The sequence below is a fragment of the Adiantum capillus-veneris genome, chromosome 10 (genome assembly GCF_014529385.1).
Source record: "Adiantum capillus-veneris isolate H3 chromosome 10, ASM1452938v2, whole genome shotgun sequence".
Lineage (NCBI taxonomy): Eukaryota > Viridiplantae > Streptophyta > Polypodiopsida > Polypodiales > Pteridaceae > Adiantum > Adiantum capillus-veneris.
Window position 1 is genome coordinate 128558866 of NC_140940.1, and position 12652 is coordinate 128571517.

Sequence of the window (12652 nt, forward strand, 5' to 3'; positions counted from 1 at the left end):
GTAAAATCAATAGATGTTCCTTGGAGAATTTATGTGGTAAACCTTCATATTGAAGGTTCTTCATACTTGGAGTGTCACCTTCGCAACCCAGTTCCCATAGGACTTTGTGTATTGGAAAGATCAGAGGCCTTTAAGACCAACACACATTGGCATGAGGATCCATAAAAATATCTCTTGAATGGGATGATGTCCATCAGTGGAGGTTCAGAAGAAGCACACTATGTGCTTCTTGCTTTCTTAAACATGAGAGATTTTGTGCAATTGCATAACGCTTTGAATAATATGAAGGACATAATGCGACAACAGAGTGTTGGAGTTCTACATCATGAAAGAGAAGCGTTTTATGCTGGGTCCTTATAGTTCTACTCTGTTGTGGTCCTTTTTGGAAAAAGTGATGCATCTAGTGGACTCCCAACAACTCTTGATCCAGGAGAATCTACCACCATACTTGATGCAGGGTTACTTGATATCAATTTTCAAATTGTGCAGCATCTATCGGACAAGGATTTCTTGAGATTTAAGAAGAAAATTCTTGTCAAGACATTTACCAAGAAGTATTGCACAGAAGGATCCATTCTAGTGTAATTATTCAGTGATGGCTATATATATAACAAAGATTGGTCTTGAAGAGAAGAAATAGGTTGTAGCCATAGTGGAAAACATTGAGGATCAAAAGAATCTAGAATCACGGACTCTAGAATTTGTGACATTGCATGATGACATCAAGCAATGGGCAGGACTTCATGTCAATCAAGTAGAGCACCTAGTTGAGCACGAAAGCGACATGGTGGAAAGGATGAGTGAAGGCAACTTTTCTATCAAAAAGATTTTTTATCACTTGAAGCAAGTATGCGTTAACTTGGAAACCATCACATCCATTTCATTGTTTCTTTTGTAGTGTGAACTTGTTATATCTATTATAAAAGATGACTTGAAAGATTCAAATATCTTCAATGTACCCTTTTGGTTCAATTTAGTTTTGTTCATTCCTTGAAAAATCTTATGTCTATATTTAGGTTGACTGAAAAAGACAAATAAAAAATTCTCTTTTTGAACAAATTCATGTTCTATTTTCTATATGTCAAAGTATTTGAGTGATGGTTCCATTGTGCCATGATCAACTTTAGATTGGTCACTTGTAATGAACTGCAAATGGGAAAGTGGTCAGTTGAGGTGCACATACATACACGTAACAACATATGACCCTCACTTGACCTAGAATGGACAAGTGGCCAATATAGGCAACACATATTCATATGTAACAACATATGACCATTACCTAGCCTAGAATTGAAACGTGGTCAATCTAGGAAACCCATGTGACTATTAAAGAGCATTGTTATGTGTGTGTTTTGTAAAAAAGAACACATTCACATATCACCATCACTTGACCTAGAATGGACAAGTGGCCAATCTGAAGTGCACATATCCAAACCAAAGCACATTCCACCATCACCTAACTAAGAATGAATAGATGAATAAGATACACAATATAAATGAATATAAAAGAACATACAATCATGCTTTTCTTAGGAAAGAGAGATGGGAAATATAGAAAAAATTAACCTAGAATGGACATGTGGTCAATCTAGGGGCACAAATACACATGTAACAACATATGACCATCACCTAACCTAGAATGGATAGGTGGCCAATCTAGACAACACATGTGACTATTAAAGAAAGTAATTACATATGTGTTTCATAGAAAAGGACACATTCACATATGATGCCATCTGACCTAGAATGGACAAGTGACCACTCTTTACTAATCTAGACAACCACATGTTACCAAATTGGAAAGATGGCCAATCTAGAGAAAACCATATGTGTTTTGATGTCTTGATGTCCACAGTACTAGCCTTACCAAGAATGGATATATGGCCAATCTACAAAAAACAACATGTTTCTTTACTAAGAATGATCAAATGGCCATTCTAGAGTGTAATGCATTTTTTAGTCAAGAGAGATGGATAATCTAGCAAGAACTAAGCTAGAATGGACATGTGGTCAATCTAGAGAGCATGTATGCATAGGAATCATCATATTAGAATTACCTAACCTAGAATGGATATGTGGCCAATCTAGATAGCACATGTAACAATAAAAGAACAAAAAACTAAGAAAGAACAATTACATGTGGATTAGAAACTGAACATGTGTCAGAAGATGTTGGTTCAAGCAAGAAATGATGGTATCCTTCTAATCTAGTATGGATACACATGTTTTTTTGGAAAAAGGCCACACTCATATATGACCATCATCTAATCTAGATCCAAGTGAACCATATTTAATAAAGTGCCATGTAGAGTGCACCCTATTTTAAGGGGACTCAAAGCTTTGATAACTAATTTTTTTGTAAAAAAGTTATCTTCTTACTATAGCATGTTTTGAAGTTCTTTATATATGACCCATCACATGACCTAGAATGGACATGTGGCCAATCTAGGAGTCACATATGCACATAATAACAAGATAAGACCATCTTGACCTAGAAGGACAAGTGGCCAAACTAGGAAACAATATGCACTTGTAACAGCATATGACCAATAGCTGACCTAGAATCGACACGTGGCCAATCTATGCAACACATGTGTCTATTAAAGAACATAGTTATGTGTGTCTTTTTTTAAAAATAACACATTCACATATGACAATCACTTGACCTAGAATGGACACGTGTCCAATCTGAATTACACATATCCAAAACAAAGTACATCCCACCATAACCTAACCTAGAATGGATACATGGCTAAGATACACAATACACATAAATATAAAAGAACATACAAGCATGCTTTTCTTAGAGAAGAGATGGAAAATCTAGAAAAAATGAACTTGGAATGGAGAGGTGGTCAATTTAGGGGCATAGATGTATGTGGTCAATTTCATGTAGTTCATGTAGTCTAGGTGATGGTCAATTTCATGTAATTCATCTAGGTCAGGTGATGGTCATATGTAACTTTAACAAGCTAATGTTTTTTTTGTAGACAAGTTATCTGCTTACTATAGCATGTTTTTAAGTTCTTTATATATGACCATCACTTGACCTAAAATGGACAAGTAGCCAATCTAGGCAACACATATGCACACGTAACAACATATGACCATCACCTGACCTAGAATGGACAAGTGGCCAATCTAGGCAACACATATGCACATGTAACATTTATGAACATTACCTAACCTAGAATGAGCAGATGGACAATCTAGGCAGCACATGTGACTATTAAAGAACTTACATTCACATATAACCATCACTTGACCTAGACTAGGCAGGTGGCCAATCTGAAGTGCACATATGCAGAACAACGTGAATTCCACCATAACCTAGCCTAGAATGGATAGATGGCTAATATACACAATACACATGAATATAGAAGAACATATAAGCATGCTTTTCTTAGAAAAGAGAGATGGAAAATCTAGAAAAATTGAACCTGGAATGGACATGTGGTCAATCTAGGGGGACATATACACATGTAACAACATATGACAATCACTTGACCTGGAATGGATAGGTGACCAATCTAGAAAATACATGTGACTATTAAATAACATAATTACACACGTCTTTCATAGAAAAGGTCACATTCACATATGAAATCACTTGACTTAGAATGGACAGGTGGACACTCTAACCAATCTTGAAAACCTCATGTTACCAAAATTGGAAAGATGGCCACTCTGGAGAAAATCACATGTGTCTTGATATCTTGATGTCCACCTTACCAGCCTTACGAGGAATGGATAGATGGCCAATCTAGAGGAAACCACATGTTTCTTTACCAAGAATGGCTAAATGGCCATTCTAGAGTGTACTTTTGAGTGAACAAGAACATATATACATGTGTTAATACATTAAAAGAAAGGGCATAGAAAGAACATACTAGCATGCTTTTTTAGTGAAAAAGAGTCGGACAATCTAGCAAAACTTAACCTAGAATGGACATGTGGTCAATCTAGAGAGCATGTATGCATAGTAATCACCACATTAGCATCACCTAACCTAGAATGGACAAGTGGTCAATCCAGATAACACATGTAACAATAAAAGAACACAAAGAGTAATTACACGTGCCTTGGAAAATGAACATGTGTTACAAGACATTGGTCCAAGCAAGAAATCATAGCATCCTTCTAATCTAGTATGGAAACACATGTATTTCCTGAAAAGGGCACATTCATATATGACCATCATCTCACAATTCTTTGATAGGTGTCCAATCTTAAGTGTATTTATGCAGAACAAATTACATCCCACCATAACCTAACCTCAAATGGATAGATGACTAAGATACACAATACACATGAATAAGAAAGAACATGCAAGCATGATCTCCTTAGGAAAGAAAAATGGAAAATCTAGAAAAAATGAACCTAGAATGGACGAGTGGTCAATCTAGATGCACATTTGCACATGTAAAAACATATGTCCATCATCTAAGGTAGAATGGATAGGTAGTCAATCTGAAGTGTAGATATGACAACAAGAACATATTTACAGATCTATCTATCCATTAGAGCTAGTGCAAAAAAGACAAAAAAAATTCATTTATCTTTCTTAGAAAAATTGAACCTAGAATGGACAAGTGGACAATTTAGGTGCACATATGCACGCGTAACAACATATGACCATAACTTGACCTAGAATGGACAAGTGGCCAATCTAGGCAACACATGTGATTATTAAAGAACATTGTTATGTATGTATTTTTTTCAAAAGGATAGACTCACATATGACAATCATCTAACCTAGAATGGATAGGTGGCCATTCTGAAGTGTACATATGCAAAACAAAGTACATCCCACCAAAAGCAGAATCTAGGCACATTTGAACTCTAGATTTATCACAAGTTCATTCTAAGTTTGAAATATGTCAATTTTGCTAATCAATTTTCTTAGATAATGTGCTCTACATTTGCCACATGCAGTCTAGAATAGGTAAAGGTAATTAGGTTTAACTTGTTGACACTTGAAAACATCCATTGGATTCTAATGTAAGCATGAATTTCACTACAAAATAAAAGCATGGTAAGTTCAAGTTAAGCCACCCACCTTGGGATGGGTTAATGCCTTTATGATATTCCTTAGGCATAGGTAACTCTAGAGTGGCCACTTATCCATTCTAGGATAAGAAATTAAGGTGGCAGTTCTAGCATGTGAATCCTCAATGCCTTATTTTTTTCACTACATTTTCTTGCTTTGTATGTTACAAGGACTACATTCATTATCTTTTTTTCTTGATACCCTCAAATGATATTGTATTTTCTTTACCTTGTGCCTTGTTTCTCTACCTTTTCTAGTTGTTGTGACTAATTTTGAACTATTGCTACTTTGTTTCCTTTAGACTCACATAACATGACATGGTTGCTACATCCACGCTCCCAACACAAACACTAGGTAAGGATTCCCTTTAATATGCACATTGATGGAATCCTTGAAACCCATTTAAACTATTTGAAATATATTGTAGGATACAAAATTGATCAACAAGTGGAAGATGGTAGCAATAATGCTATGTTGGTTCATCCAGTGGCAACCACTCCAATGGATGATGGATTACAACTTGAAAAAGAAGTGCAAGATGATCAAGTTGATGCCAGTAGCTCAAGCCCAATAATGTCAAAGAAGTCCATGTTGACAATTGTGTTGGACTTGAATGGTGTTTTACTGAAACATTTTCCCCAATCATCCAACCTCCACGAGTCTATTCAGCTAGACTCTAGAGGATATATTGTCCTTAGACCAAGATGTCTTGAGTTTCTACAGTTTTTATTGCAAAGATTCAATGTGGGAATTTGGTCAACAACTAAACTAGCTAATGTTCTCCAAATTGTAAGGACATTGACAAATAGAGCAGAGACAACATTACCATTCTTTGCAGTGTGGGGTCAAGAATCTTTCTTTGTTCTTGAGAACCTATATCGACCGGACAATCCAAATGTGCAAGCAATGTTTAAGCCACTAGCCAAAATGTCTTTTGAGTTTGAATGTGATCCTCGATGAACAATTCCTATTGATGACTCATCATACAAGGATTGTGTTTCACCAGAAAACAACTGCATATTCCCAATAATGTTTGATGAGAAAAAGAAGATGGACGATGTTCTCATGAGTGATCTACTTCCATGTTTATTAAAGCTTGATGAAGCTAGGGATGTTCGTGAAGCTATTGAATGCGAACGGTATAAGCAACCCCCAATTTCCAATGATATCAAGTATGATGCTGTCATTGCATATTGGAGAGCACCTAATGCAAAATGGTCAATGCAAGAAGTTGAAACAAGTAGGTTTCCAATAGATAATTCTATTGACACACAAGAGGGATCAACAAACTCAAGTAGCCAACAAGAAACAAAAAGGCAAACAACAAGAGAGATATTGTCAAAAGAAGCCTCAACTATTGACACCATGAAGGGGCCTAAATTAATTTCATTAGCAAGGAAACTAGGTTGCACAACTGCACCCTTGAAGGCTGTATCTGCAAGAGCCTTTATCAAGAAGTTGTTATTTAGTACAATTTGATAAGGGACTCTAAGTTAATGCTCAATCGTAGCCATACTCTTAATTTACGTTAGAAATTATCTAGTGTAAATATATATTATGATTGACAATTGATTGTGTTTATTCTTGCAGATTTGCTTTAGCGAGTATGCTAGAATATTTGAAGCATGATCTGTAGAGGCTTGCAACAGATTGAAGACTTTAATGTGATTGTAGACATGTACAAGAACACAATTTCATATTCTCAAGAATATTTTGTATTCACACGTCATTTTGCTTTGTTGGGTTTTCCAATATCACTTGTTATAATATATAACTTGGGTTATTCTATAATTAGGTGTAGAAACTTTGTTCACTGTAGAAATCCAAGTACTAAATTTTAATCAAGAAGGAGGCCTAGGACATTGTAAAATCACAAATGGATTTTGATAATTTTCATAGTTTCTCACAATAGATTTCTCTAGACTATGAAGGTCAATATTTTTTATCTAGAATGACAAAGTGGTTGATCCAACATGACCAAGTTTCCAATTTAAAATTTATAAATGGTTTTATTGAGAGAGGTTGCATGGTTTTCTTGGAATTTTATGCAAAATATTTCTTTGAAAGGTTTAGAAGACTAAGTGGTAGATAGATAATGGTGAAGTAACGTGATAATAAACTCAACATGCAATGAGCAAGCTCCCCAAGAGATTCAATTTTTGACAAATTTAGCAAAGTATCATGTCTAAAATAGACAACTCGTCAATATGTGCACGTTAAATGAGCCGTCTATCCATTCTAGGCTAGATGAATAGAAAAGTGGTCAATCCTAGGTCAAGTCATGGTCATATGTGAATGTGCTCTTTTCTAGAAAAGACATGCATAACCATGTTCTTTAATAGGCACATGTGTTGTTTAAAATGACCACCTATCCCTTCTAGGTCAACAAGTGATGTTCGTATGTTGTTACATGTGTATATCTACACATAGATTTACCACATGATTTCCAAGTTCCCTTTTTTAATATTTTCAATCCTTCTTTCATAAAAAAGGCATCCTTGTACATTCTTTCATATTTATGTGTTTTGTGTATCTTAGTCATTTGTCCCTTCGACGCTAGGTTATGGTGGGATATACTTTGCTATGTATATGTGATATCCACATTGGCCACATGTCTATTCTAGGTCTTGTGACGGTTATATGTTAATGTAATCTTTTCTAAGAATGACATGAATAACCATATTCTTTAATAGTCACATGTGCTATCTAGATTGACCACTTGCCCATTCTAGTTCAAATGATGGTCGTTTGTTGCTACATGTGTATATCTACACATAGATTGACCACATGTCCAGCCGAGGTTCATTTCTTCTACATTGTCTATCATTCTTTCCCAAGAAAAGCAGGCTTGCATGTTTTTTCATATTCATGTCTATTGTGTATCTTAGCCATTTGTCCCTTCCCGGCTAGGTTATGGTGGGATGTACTTTGTTATGCATATGTGCTATTGAGATTGGCCACATGTCCATTCTAAGTCAAGTGATGGTCATATGTGAATGTGCTTTTTTCTTAGAATGACATGCATAACCATGTTCTTTAATAGTCACATGTGTTATCTAGATTGACCACCCATCCATTCTAGGTCATGTGATGGTCGTATGTTGTTACTGTGCATATCTATACATACATTGTCCACTTGTCCAATCCATGCTCATTTTTCCTTTTCTTTTTTTTTTTTGTTCCCAAGAAAAGCATGCTTGTATGTTCTTTCATATTCATGTGTATTGTGTATCTTAGCCATCTCTCCATTCCACGCTATAGCTTATGGTGGGATGTACTTTGTTACGCATATGTGCACTTGAGATTGACCACCTGTCCATTCTAGGTCGGTCATATGTGAGTGCGCTCTTTTCTAGGAAATACATGCATAACCATGTTCTTTAAGAGTTACATGTGTTGTCTAGCTTGACCACCTATCCATTCTAAATCAAGTGATGGTCGTATGTTGTTACATGTACATATCCACACATAGACTGACCACCCATCCAATCGGCACTCGTTTTTTCTATATTTTCTATCTTTCTTTCCCAAGAAAAGCATGCTTGTATGTTCTTTCATATTCATGTGTATTGTGTATCTTAGCCAAAAACTAACCTAGAATGGACGGGTGGCCAATCTAGATTGGAAACCATACAAGGATTCAACTATTCAAGAATGTACAACTTATTATCTTCTTTATTGGATGCATGTGTAATCTATATTAGTAGTCTATTTATTCTAGGCTAGATTAAATACAAATATGTTCTTTCTTGTTTATGTGTGCATTTACACTAGCAACTATCCAGTCTTGGCTAATTTTCCATGTTTTTAATGCAGACTCAAAACCAAAAAGTATATCTTTATTGGGATGAAAATATTTCTCAAGCCATGAGGACTCATCTAGTGGTACTTCTAAGGGACCTTCAAAAGAATATTACTCATCCTTTAGTCAGATGCCACTTATGCTCAAGAAAGAAAGAAGAGTCCTTATCTTGGACACTGAAGGCCTACTACTTAAGTCGATTGAAATGCATCATGGTGATGCCATACCATCATGGATTGGCCACATGCGCCTCATAAAAGAAGACGAAATTTGTTTTGCTATACGTCCTGATGTAGATGTCTTTTTAGACTTTTGCTTTTACTACTTTGAGGTTTGGATCTGGAGTTGTTACAACCTTAAAAAAGCTCAACATATCATTCAAACATGTTTTCCCAGCCATCATAGTCAATTTATGATGCTCTTGAGTAACAAAATTGCCAAAATCCAAATATTAATTTGGGGTATAAAAGAGTGTACCACAAGAATTTGTCATTGATATGGGATATGCTTCATGATTTACATGCAGGGAATACTTTGATTTTTGACGACAGCCCATAGAGAGTTATGTGGAATATGCAAGGCACATACCTTATCTTTCCAAAATGTGGAGACAGTCACCGCTAGAACTTCAAAGCTTCTTGGAGACAACCATGATACCTTGGTTGCTGGGGTGGTTACACCCCAACAAAGGGATTATACACACAACACATTTGTCAATATTTTTGAAGTTCCTGATACAAACTATGTCACAAACGTGTACTTATCAAGAAGGAAAAGTTTCGATTGATTCAATGATAGTGCATCAAACTTTGTGGATGGAAAGGGGACTTGTAATCCGTTTTTAGGCTATTGCAAGCCATTGTACAATATTTTGATAATCAATTTAGCGGTCATTTTTAAGACTTTTTTTGTTGAATGAAGTGCTATGTAGAGTGTACCCTATTTTAAGGGGACTCAAAGATTTAACAAACTAATTTTTTTTAGAAAAGTTATATTCTTACTATAGCATGTTTTCTAATTATTTATATAATAGTAATATTGTATCTCAAATCTATGATATAATGAAGTACATCCTTATCTAATGAAGTGTTGTTTCTTAAGTAACTTTACCACATGGTTAAGAACCATCTCTAAAGTAAGATCTGTTGAGCACAATGTTTGAAAAATGTATTATATGGTAATAATCTTGGATCATTTAAGAATATTTTTACTAATACCAAGAAAAGTTTTTGAGATGACTAACTCTAGTTGTTCGCCATGCTTTTAGCACTATACAAGAATTAAAATGTATAATGATTTGTTTAGTTTATCATTTAGTTGTTATGAGGAATAAAAATATTATGGATGTGAAAAGGGCGTGGCATTTGACGTTGAGGCGGTCCGGGGCGGGCAACAAGAGAGGCGACCTCTAAACACCCCTCAAGGCTCCCATGCTGCTCAATTGGGGCTGGGGCAACCACAAGCACAACACAACAACAAACCCACAGCCAAACCCAAACAAGATAGGGGCACCACCTAGTTATGGTATGCGAACTAGGACGCAAGAGAGATTTTGGCACAACCAAGAAGATGCACCACACAACACAAACAAGCAACCTCACACCAAGACACACATGAAATGGACCAGAGAGAGCTAGAGCAAAGGGAAGAGAGAGAGGAAAGGATCTTGCGTAATACCTTATTTGTGACTTGCAAATGGAGATGGTTCGTTATGATGCTATCGTAGAACTTGTACAAAACTCACTCAATGCTTAGTGATTGCTAATCATTGCCAAAACACACACACACACTGTCTTAGGGTGTGGGAGACCTCTCACCACAATACCCTCTTACAATGGACACAAAACTGGCAATGAAAAACACACTAAAACACTTTCTAAAATCAAGATCAACCGATAAAAACTCAAAATACACAAGTCACCTTGAATTCACCAAACCGTATTACACAAATGGAAGGACGAAGATTTGAACATCGAATCACACCTTTGATGCACCAAACCTCGATTTATTGATGATGAAGGAGCATGTACAATAGTGGTTTTGAGATTTGTGGAACTCATGCTCTCTCACTTGCAATGTGTAGCTTGAAGGCTTCTCTCACACCAAGAGTGAAGCTCACAAGTGGTTGCTACACCTAAGTCTCTCCTCACGCATAGAGTGTTGGGGTGCTATGTGAGATGTTGTAGGTTGTTTTACAAGAAGGAGAGGGGCCTATTTATAGTTTGGAGACCCCTCATAAAGATTATTGGAAATCCTAATTTACAAGCTAACAAATCAGGATTATGATTTTTTTGAATATCAAAACATTGCGGGCCTTCTTTGTCTGCTTGAGTCATGGATGTGGGCTCAAAAGAGAGCATTATTGATGGTGAATAATGTGAAAGTAGAGTTTTAAGTAAGGGGAGAGAGAGAGAGAGAGAGAGAGAGAGAGAGAGAGAGAGAGAGAGAGAGTTACTATACACATGTCTTGAGGTGAGGTGTCTTTTATGGTTAGGTCAATGCTATTTTGTGTTAGTATGTTAGTGGTTAGTGTTAGTAATCACTAGAAAGTTAATGTTACATTTACAATGGGTAGAGTGAGTTGATTTGATGAAGGAAGAGGGGTGAATTAAAAGAGAATCATTGAGATGGTGAAACTTTGAAGAAGCTTGAACTCACCCTTGTGTAGATTGTGGAAAAAATGACCGCTGGTCTTCTTCTTCTTCTTCGCTTCTTTACGCCGCCGCCACGGTTGACCACCACGATGAAAAGAGTATTTGTTGATGAAAAATCCTCAATTTGCAGAAGTTATCATAGTTAAGATTCTGAATTTTAGATATTTTTAGGAGAGGTAAATGAAATTGTAACATAGAAGCAATAGAGAGAGACATGGAGAGGGTGTATGTATGTAGAGGTTCATAAAAGAACTAGAGGGATGAGAGAGAAGGGTAAAGGTGAAGAGGGTGGGAGAAGCCATGGAAATTGCAGGTTTGAGTGAGGGAAGGAGAGGGAGGGATGTGTAAGAGTGAGTAGGTGTGTGGAAGGGTGAGAGAAGACTAAGGGCTACTTGTGAGAAAAGTGGGTAGACTGGGGTCCACTCAAAAAATCATAGCTCACCGCTGGTAGCTCCAAAAATCATGAAAAAATTTGAGGTGATTATTCTGAGCGTGGGCTACATTTCCTCTTTTGTCCACTGCTCCAAATTCAGAGTGGAGATAGGTGCCAAAATTCTGACCAAAAAGCCTATGTTATATGCCTGCAAAAGTCTTTTAGTGGCCCCCTCCTTTGTTGAATTTGTACAATGCATCCAAGAGTGAGCCCCTCCTTTGTCATATTATAATACAAATCATCCAAGTTGCCCTTGACCCATGCATGGAGGAGGATTATTGGTGAATAAAGAAATATATACATGGTGGGACTAGTGTATGGACTATTCATGGACTTTAGCTCAATGAGCACATGGTGTTAGAATAATGAGTAAAACTAATAATAAAAATATGGACGAGTTATGGATATGGAAAGATATTGGAATCATATGATATGGTCCCTCTTTGAATTATTTTGGGTGAAAGAGAAAAAGGTATGCAAGTAAATAATATAATAAACGTGACCAATGAGTAGAAATCAATTTTTTGGTTTTCACGAGGGTGAGGGTGAAAATGTGGGAGTGATTTGTATAAAGGAAAAATATGAGGTTAGAGTATGTACATATTGGCAAAAAATATACTTATGGTGCAAGAGGATGAAAGAAGGTAAATTTAATAAAACACACACCTAGGTATAAATATTTAAATAAATATCAATATAATTATAAAAATCCC

General features: G+C 36.2%; 1 pseudogene; it reads left to right on the plus strand.

The window, feature by feature from the left end:
- Positions 1-243: 243 nt before the first annotated feature.
- Positions 244-858, plus strand: LOC147449639 (uncharacterized; annotated as a pseudogene).
- Positions 859-12652: the final 11794 nt, after the last annotated feature.